The sequence below is a fragment of the Bombina bombina genome, chromosome 11, assembly GCF_027579735.1.
Source record: "Bombina bombina isolate aBomBom1 chromosome 11, aBomBom1.pri, whole genome shotgun sequence".
Taxonomy (NCBI): domain Eukaryota; kingdom Metazoa; phylum Chordata; class Amphibia; order Anura; family Bombinatoridae; genus Bombina; species Bombina bombina.
In genome coordinates this window covers 194,444,055-194,453,869 of record NC_069509.1, presented here as the reverse complement: position 1 = coordinate 194,453,869, position 9,815 = coordinate 194,444,055, and the positions used below count along the sequence as shown (strand labels likewise).

The window sequence follows — 9,815 nt, the reverse complement described above, 5'->3', positions numbered from 1 at the left end:
CAATGTTTACATGTTCTTTGCTTTTTTTGCAAGTTATAGGGCCATAAATACAATTAGCACTTTGCTATTTCCAAACCATTATTTTTCAAAATTAGCGCTAGTTACATTAGAACACTGATATCTTTCAGGAATCTCTGAATATCCATTGACATGTATATATTTTTTTTTAGTAGACATCCCAAAGTATTCATCTAGGCCCATTTTGGTATATTTCATGCCACCATTTCACCGCCAAATGCGATTAAATACAAAAAATCGTTCACTTTTTTACTAATTTTTTCACAAACTTTTGGTTTCTCACTGAAATTATTTACAAACAGCTTGTGTAATTATGGCTTAAATGGTTGTAAATTCTTCTCTGGGATCCCCTTTGTTCAGAAATAGCAGACATATATGGCTTTGGCGTTGCTTTTTAGTAATTAGAAGGCTGCTAAATGCCACTGCGCACTACACGTGTATTATGCCCAGCAGTGAAGGGGTTAATTATGGAGCATGTAGGGAGCCTTTAGGGATAATTTTAGCTTTAGTGTAGTGTAGTAGACAACCCCTAGTATTGATCTAGGCCAATTTTGGTATATTTCATACCACCATTTCACCGCCAAATGCGATCAAATTAAAAAAAACGTTAAATTTTTCACAATTTTAGGTTTCTCACTGAAATCATTTACAAACAGCTTGTGCAATTATGGCACAAATGGTTGTAAATGCTTCTCTGGGATCCCCTTTGTTCAGAAATAGCAGACATATATGGCTTTGGCGTTGCTTTTTGGTAATTAGAAGGCCGCCAAATGCCGCTGCATTTCACACGTGTATTATGGCTAGCAGTGAAGGGGTTAATTATGTAGCTTGTAGGGAGCTTGCAGGGTTAATTTTAGCTTTAGTGTAGAGCTCAGCCTCCCACCTGAAACATGAGACCCCCTGATCCCTCCCAAACAGCTCTCTTCCCTCCCCCACCCCACAATTGCCCCCGCCATCTTAAGTACTGGCAGAAACTCTGCCAGTACTAAAATAAAAGCTATATTTGGGCTTTTTTTGTGTTTTTGTAGCATATTTACATATGCTGCTGTGTAGGATCCCCCCTTAGCTCCCAGCCTCACTGATCCCCCACCAAACAGCTCTCTAACCCTCCCCCTCTGCCTTAATGGGCGCCATCTTGGGTACTGGCAGCTGTCTGCCAGTACCCAGTGTAGTAAAAAAAATGTGCCTTTTTATTTTTTTAAATGATCTTTTCTGTAGTGTAGCTTCCCCCCCCCCCAAGATCAACCCCCCACCCCTTCCAGGTCCCTTAGCTGTTTATTTACAGCTTTAAAAACTTTATTTTTTTTTACTTTTCCCAGTTTATTTTTCTGTAGTGCAGCGGTTCCCTCCCGCTCCCGCCCCGTGCACGCGCCCGCCCGCCGCCCCCCGTGCACGCGCGCGCTCCTGTGCGCGCTCCCGCCCCTCCCGCCCCCGATCCCGCCCCCCTCCACTCCATTCGGCACATCGATGGCCGACCACCCGCCTCCCAGACTTGCTCCCACCCACCAACGATACCAGCCACCGATGTCCGGTGCAGAGAGGGCCACAGAGTGGCTCTCTCTGCATCGGATGGCCAAGGGGGGTTATTGCAGGATGCCTCGATATCGAGGCATCACTGCAATAACCGGAAAGCAGCTGGAAGCGTGCAGGATCGCTTCCAGCTGCTTTCCAGACCAAGGACGTACGCCACACGTCCTCGGTCATTAACTGTCTTTTTTTTGAGGACGTGTGGCGTACGTCCTTGGTCATTAAGGGGTTAAAGGACCAGTTCACTCAGGAGATATTATCGTTTAGCAGCAATAACTCTATGTTAACAAGTGAAGTAGAATCTTAAATATAAATATTGTAATAAGGAAATATTTTTTTTTTAACCTTTTACCTTCTTGCCAGACAACCCTGGAACGCCCTGATGAAAGGGCTGTGCTTGAAACTTTATTACCCGGCCCAAGGCCAATCAAATTGCATTATGCAATTCTATGCTAAGTTTGCAAAGTTAGCACTATGTGAGCACTGAAGGCTAAAGGGAGATTCTCAAAATTAAATTAGATTCACAAATCCCCTGATCCCGCTCCGGTCCTGCTGCTAACGGTCACAGTGCACAGAGCTCTCATCCTCCTGTGAGCACTGAAGGCTGTTGTGTTTATGCACTATTACTGGATCGATCCGGTCAGAGCGCATAAACACAACAGCCTTCAGTGCTCACAGGATGATGAGAGCGATGTGCGCTGTGGCCGTTAGCAGCTGGACCGGAGCGGGATCAGGGGAGCTGTGAGCAGAGAGAGTTCAGACCTGTATAGCCAAGTGTAGCGTGCACCATGTTCACACTAGCGGTGACGCCACTTGGGGCTGGAGTATGCACCCTGTACAGAAGGAACTTTGCTCGAGTGGCCGCACGGCCAGAAATTAAAAAATTGGGTATTCTTACCAGCCCATGAAAACGGCACTTTGATAAATAAAAATCTAATGTTACAGGCTGTTTTAAAAAAAAACAAACAACACACACACACATCATTTTATTTTGGACAGATTAATTCAATAAAATTCAGTCTACTTTTGGGTAAACTGTCCATTTAAGGTTGCAGAGAATATTTTGTTTGAAATCCTTTTTAATGCCTCCTTCAGCATATTATTTCTAAGACTATATATGAGGGGATTTAAAAGTGGCGTAATTATTGCATAAATCAGTGATATTAATCTGTCCTGAGCAAACTGATAATTTGTATTTGGGCGGAAGTATGTAAAGGATAGTGTACCGTAAAAACTGGTGACCACAATCAAATGAGACACACAAGTTGAGAACCCTTTGCTCTTCCCAGTGTTGGTTCGAATTTTCCAAACTGATAAAAATATAAAAACATAGGATATAACAGTGACAAAAAAAAAAACAGTCCCCACAGCCCCACCAAAAAGAAATATTATTAAAATGTTGACATATGCCCCAGAGCATGACAGCTGAAATAATTGGGGTAAATCACAGAAGAAATTCGGGATTACATTTGGCCCACAAAATGTCAATCGCATTGTTAAAAGTGTATGTGTCAATGAATAGAAAAAACAAAGTGTGCAGCCAGATAATGTGAGCATAGCACAAAATTTGCGGTGCATGATCTGAATGTAATGCAGAGGAAGACAAATGGCGACATACCTGTCATATGACATTATTGTGAGTATTGCTAACTCAGTACTGAGAAAAAGAGGAAGAAAAAGATTTGAGTTGTACAAGCAGCTAAATAAATAGTGTTCTTCATACTGAATAAGTCATAGAGCATACGCGGGGAAGTGACAGAGGAGTAACAGACATCCAGAGTTGCCAAGTTACCCAGGAAGAAATACATGGGTGTGTGAAGGTTTGAGTCGGTGACAATCAGTAGAAGTATGAGGAGGTTGGTGGTTACAGTCATGAGAAAGGTAAGGAGAAAAAGCACCAATAGAAGAACCCTCTGGTTTGGAAGATCTGAAAGTCCTTGAAGAATGAATATAGGATCCAGTGTTTGGTTCCACTTCCTTTCCATCTCCACTGGGGAGAAAGAAGTATAAAAAAATGTTTTAAATCAGTTATAGCATCCTAAAGAGAGAGTGTTAGCGTATTGTTCTACATATCATCCCAATTAAACTGTACAAGTTTGCTACAATCTGAAGCAGCGCACAATTATGTCATATGATTGTTTTGCACCCTAGGCAAGACCAGCTACTTGCGCCCCTCCCCCCCTACCAAAAAAAATAAAATAAATTATTGCATACATTTGCTACTGGTTACTACAATACACCTAAGTGTCATTACATGACCTGAAGGCCACCCTAATGCAGATAAGTAACTGACGGTAACTCACAAAACACAGTCCTTCACTCCTTGGGTTTTAGTGACATAGAAAAAATGGATTAAAGGGAAGCTCTACTGCATATTATTAATAATAATAATAATAATAACAATGATTACAGATAGGTAGATAGACAGATAGATTAGATAAAATAGATAGATTTAATTTTAAAAAATCTGAGAAGTAGCTGATTTTATGTTGTAAAAGAGCTTGCACAAGGGTATTTAGATATCTTTATGAATATTAGAACTTTATCCTTTTACTTTCACTTGGGAACACGCCAGTGCAAAATCAACTCAATAAAAAAGTCATTTTGTGGCTTTCCAAAAAGACCAGATAAAAGTTTGCTTCTGTAAATCTCCCTCTATGAATTTTTGTACATTTTCATGTATATGATAGAATATACAATTAGGAAGCATTTTTTGATGGGAAGCTGAAAGTCTGCAAACTTTATTCTTAAACATAGAAAAAAATCTTTAAGAAAATAAAGTGCAAACCAATGTAAACCTGCTATGTGTGATATCATAAAAATGCTGTGTATTTTATGTGTATGTGGGAAGTAGACTCAGCATAATTGCCTCTCTTACGGTGGTCTATAGTCTGACACAGTCAGAAAGCCCCTACAGCATATCTACTAAATAGCTGTATCAGCTGTGGTTTTCCCTCTTCCACTGCACCTCCAGCATGTTAATCCTTGTCACTCTCCTCCCGCAACTGCCAGAATATGAGTCCTTGTCACACTTCCTTGCTCCCCAACCTATCAGACCCCTGCAATTTTTCCCCTGTACACCCAGCCTATAACTTGATACGCACGGCACTGCTAGAGGATATGCGGATTGTGTAGGCGCTGCATTGTGAGGAGGGCAGCTACAGAAAAATAGCGGTTTGTACGGTACCTAGTCAGTCACGCTGGAAGTGGCTGCCTCCCTTGTCCTCTTCCCTCCTTCATGTGCACGTGCTACATAGGACGCTGAGAGGAAGTGATGGGTTTGTGGGAGGCCACTATGTCACCCTTTTCACTTCCTACCAGGCAGCCAGGACAGAATCACAGATGTCGGAGGCCCCTGCTCCTCCCACCGGTACTCTGAGGGGTCAATATGGCGCTTGTGTTTTTGCGCACTTTTCAGTACAGGAGACCTGGTGACTAGGGGTTCACTAGTCTGAGGTGTTCACTCTTCTGATAGAACACTGGCGGAGTCTGGGGAACACAGGTTGGAGCCGGCTGCGCCCTAGCCAGCAGTTCGCCCTAGGCGGCTTGCCTAGTGGGAGCACCAGCCCTGCATATGATCAAACCTTCTGTAAGACAATTTTAGAAATGGTTTTGATACTGCTCTAGTCAGCTACTCATGATCATTACATTTACAATAGTAGCTGCCTTACTTTAACAAGGTAGTCAATAAATACATTAATTTAACTCAAGAACTATCTAGATAAGGCGAGTGAGTGTAGTTTGTGTGATGGTTTCCGTTGGACTTCTGGTACTCTTGGTTAGGGGACACTGGATGAAAATTGTGGGTAAAAGCAAGGTGCATATAAACTGTAAAAGCTGCAGCGGTTACTCTATATTAAACTCTCAACTCTAAGAGGAACAAACTTCCATTTTTATCTCTGTTATCTCAGTTATATCCAAAAGTGTCTGTTGAGATTTAGAAATAATCTGATTATGCATAATGAAAACCAGTGTAAGAATTTTTCACTATGTATGAAATATGATCACATATGTTTTGATAGTGTATATACTGTATTTTATATATTTATATGCTATAAAGGATGCTAAGCAATATGTACTTCCTTACTTTAGATATGTTAATGAGAAGTTGCTCTCACACTCTTGTGAGAATTTAACTCTAATAGTATATGGTCAGCTATGGGACAGCAGGGTGCAAGGAACTGTTTTCCTACCCCAGTTGGTTGGTTGGAGTAGGGACTGGCCTAACCGGTTATATTTATATATATATATATATATATATATATATATATATATATATATATATATATATATATATATATATATATATATATATATATATATTGTAACAGGATTTGTTTAACCCTTTGTTACACTTGTGTTTGTACATGTAATTTTAGCTAACAGTGCATAACTTTGCAGATAAACTTTGTCTATAGCATGCTCGTCTGAATAAAAACTGCTATGTAAATGTTAGTTTGCAGATTAACATTACTATAAAATGTTTGATTAAAAAAATTCACCAACAGTAAGAAATACATTCTTTTAGAAAGACACTTATAACTTACTATAAATGAAAGATATCTTTTAAATCTTTCATATACATCTTCTATATATAAAGAAGAGTACCTTACTATCGCCTAGATTACGAGTTTTGTCGGTAAGGCTGTGCCAATCAGCCAATAGGATTGAACTTCAATCCTATTGGCTGATTGCATCAGCCAATAGGATTTTTTCTACCTTAATTCCGATTGGCTGATAGAATTCTATCAGCCAATCGGAATTCAAGGGACGCCATCTTGGATGACGTCATTTAAAGGAACATTCATTCTGTTTGAAGACGTCGCCAGAAGAGGATGCTCCGCGTCGGTTGTCTTGAAGATGGACCCGCTCCGCGCCGGATGGATGAAGATAGAAGATGCCGCCTGGATGAAGACTTCTGCCCGTCTGGAGGACTTCTTCTGGCCGGCTTCAATGAAGACTTCTGCCCGTCTGGAGGACCACTTCGCCCGGCTTCGTTGCGGACTTCAGCCCGGCTGGGTGAAGACTTCTCAAGGTAGGGGGATCTTCAAGGGTTTTAGTGTTAGGTTTTATTAAGGGGGTATTGGGTGGGTTTTATAGTAGGGTTGGGTGTGTGGGTGGTGGGTTTTAATGTTGGGGGGGTATTGTATTATTTTTTTACAGGTAATTGAGCTGATTACTTTGGTGCAATGCCCCGCAAAAGCCCCTTTTAAGGGCTATTTGTAATTTAATATAGGGTAGGGCTTTTTATTACTTTGGGTGGCTTTTTTATTTTATTAGGGGGATTAGATTAGGTGTAATTAGTTTAAAAAACTTGTAATTATTTTATTATTTTCTGTAATTTAGTTTTGTTTTTATTCGTACTTTAGATAATTTTTTTCAATTGTATTTAATTGTAGTTAGTTTAGTTAATTTATTTAATTATAGTGTAGTGTTAGATGTAATTGTAACTTAGGTTAGGATTTATTTTACAGGTAAATTTGAATTTATTTTAACTAGGTAGCTATTAAATAGTTAATAACTATTTAATAACTATTCTACCTAGTTAAAATAAATACAAAGTTGCCTGTAAAATAAAAATAAACCCTAAGATAGATACAATGTAACTATTAGTTATATTGTAGCTATCTTAGGGCTTATTTTATAGGTAAGTATTTATTTTTAAATAGGAATAATTTAGTGAATTGTAGTTATTTTATTTCTATTTATTTAAATTATATTTAAGTTAGGGGGATGTTAGGGTTAGACTTAGATTTAGGGGTTAATAAATTTAATATAGTGGCGGCGACGTTGTGGGCGGCAGATTAGGGGTTTATAAATGTAGGTAGGTGTCGGCGATGTTAGGGACAGCAGATTAGCGGTTAATGAAATTTAACTAGTGTTTGCGATGCGGGAGGGCACCGGTTTAGGGGTTAATAAATATTTTATAGTCGCGGCGATGTCCGGGTTGGCAGAATAGGGGTTAAAAGTTTTTTTAGTGTTTGTGATGTGGGGGGGGGGGGGGGCTCAGTTTAGGGGTTAATAGGTAGTTTATGGGTGTTAGTGTACATTTTAGCACTTTAGTTAAGAGTTTTATGTTACGGCGTTAGCCCATAAAACTCTTAACTACTGACTTTTAAATGCGGTACCAGTCTTGACAGGAGAGGCTGTACCGCTCACTTTTTTGCAGACTTGTAATACCGACGTTATGCAAGTCCCATTGAAAATATAGGATACGCAATTGATGTAAGTGGATTTGCGGTATTTTCGAGTCTTGCCAAAAAAGTGAGCGGTACACCTGTCATTTCAAGACTCGTAATACCAGCGTTAGGAAAAAAGCAGCGTTAGGACCTCTTAACGCTGCTTTTTAAGGCTAACGCAAGACTCGTAATCTATGTGTACATAAAAGGAACAAGTAGAAAGCAGGCACTACGACGAGGGTTCCATATAGGTAAAAAAAATCCTTTATTCAGAAAACAGGTTAAAAAAGTTCCCAGCTACAAACGCTGGATTACACTCAGAAAAAGACAATGGCAGGAGTGTATGAGAGACACTGTTTGCTGTCTGACTAGTTTCGCGTCCCTCTCGGACGCTTATTCATAGACTGATTTGTGATGTAGGGAAGCCTGCATAAAAAGGGTAACTCTCAGTTTAATTGGCTGTTCACTAAATACAATTTAATTAGATACAGCTATTTGTTTGTTAACCCTTGATAGGCAGACCTCTCTATTGATACATCACAAAAGGAAAATATTAAAAATAAAAATAATGAACCTCTATTTTTCTGGTTGAAATATGTAAATATATACAATGATGACAGTTTAAACAAGAGCACACTGAGTAAACAGTGTGCTCTTGTTTAAACTGTCATCATTGCATATTTAATTAGCTGTATCTAATTAAATTGTATTTAGTGAACAGCCAATTAAACTGAGAGTTACCCTTTTTATGCAGGCTTCCCTACATCACAAATCAGTCTATGAATAAGCGTCCGAGAGGGACGCGAAACTAGTCAGACAGCAAACAGTGTCTCTCATACACTCCTGCCATTGTCTTTTTCTGCGTGTAATCCAGCGTTTGTTGCTGGGAACTTTTTTAACCTGCTTTCTGAATAAAGGATTTTTTTTACCTATATGGAACCCTCGTCGCAGTGCCTGCTTTCTACTTTTTCCTTGGATTCTCATTAGTGGCTTGGTTTCGCCACGGCTACGGCACTACGTTTCCTTGGTGGGTTGAACTTGATCTTTGCAGACCGGTGTCACTTCCGGTCTATTAGCCGGGTCCACGGATGCTGCCAGCAACGCCGCACTCTTCGTAGCATCATCTCTCTGATATGTGTATATAAACCTGTTCACATGATTGTCCTGAAGATAAAAATATATAAAATGTATAACTGTATTCAAATATATGTCTAAACAAAATACTTCAGCAATATATAAAATGTTTATAACTGTTAAACTAATATACTAACCAACTAATCTAACTAATTTAACAAAAGATGTTGTATGATTTTAAAATGGAGATTTGTTCAATCTTGTGCTAGATAATTCTTAAAATGGATGCCCATTGCAGTAAAATGTCTCAACTTGTTCTACAATTCTCAAGGCTACATTACTGTTGTACAAAATGTTTAGGCTTGAAAAGAGTGATAAGATGTCACCATCTGATATGAAATCCTATAAAAACGCCTTTTTGTAAACAATAGGCAGATCGTTCTAGAGTAGGGGTGGCCAACCTTTCAGACCTCAGGGACCACTAAACTCACAATTTTGAATCCCGTGGACCACTAACATGATTTTGTTTTTTAAAGGTACAAACCTCTGTAATGTGTGTGTATGTGTATATCTATATATATATATATATATATATATATATATATATATATATATATATATATATATATATATATATATATATATACACACATACTGTACATAACTAGTATAACCATAGCTAAGTTTAGATTATGTATATATTTACACATTTTTAAGAATAATTTTTTGGAATTGACTAACTGAATGACAGAACTGAGAACTTCCAAATGACGAATGAAGGGCGAGTGCCAACTTTTGAGCTGGAAACAGAGAGGCAGAAAGTGGGAAAAAAGTAATTATGTTTAAAAGGACCACAAGACTTCCAATTTACCTCCCCAATTAGGAATTATTCAAAACTACTTATGAGCATGGACAGACATTGGAGTCATAAATCAAGTTTATATCAGAAAGTACTCAATATGGAAGTGAGCTAACCACGACTGATGTTACTGGCAATTACTATAATACTGGTGGGAT

At 38.9% G+C, this 9,815-nt stretch overlaps 1 pseudogene; it reads right to left on the bottom strand.

Moving 5' to 3' along the window:
- Positions 1–2,565: 2,565 nt before the first annotated feature.
- LOC128641754 (olfactory receptor 1052-like) lies at positions 2,566–3,530 on the bottom strand (annotated as a pseudogene).
- Between the last annotated feature and the right edge of the window lie 6,285 nt (positions 3,531–9,815).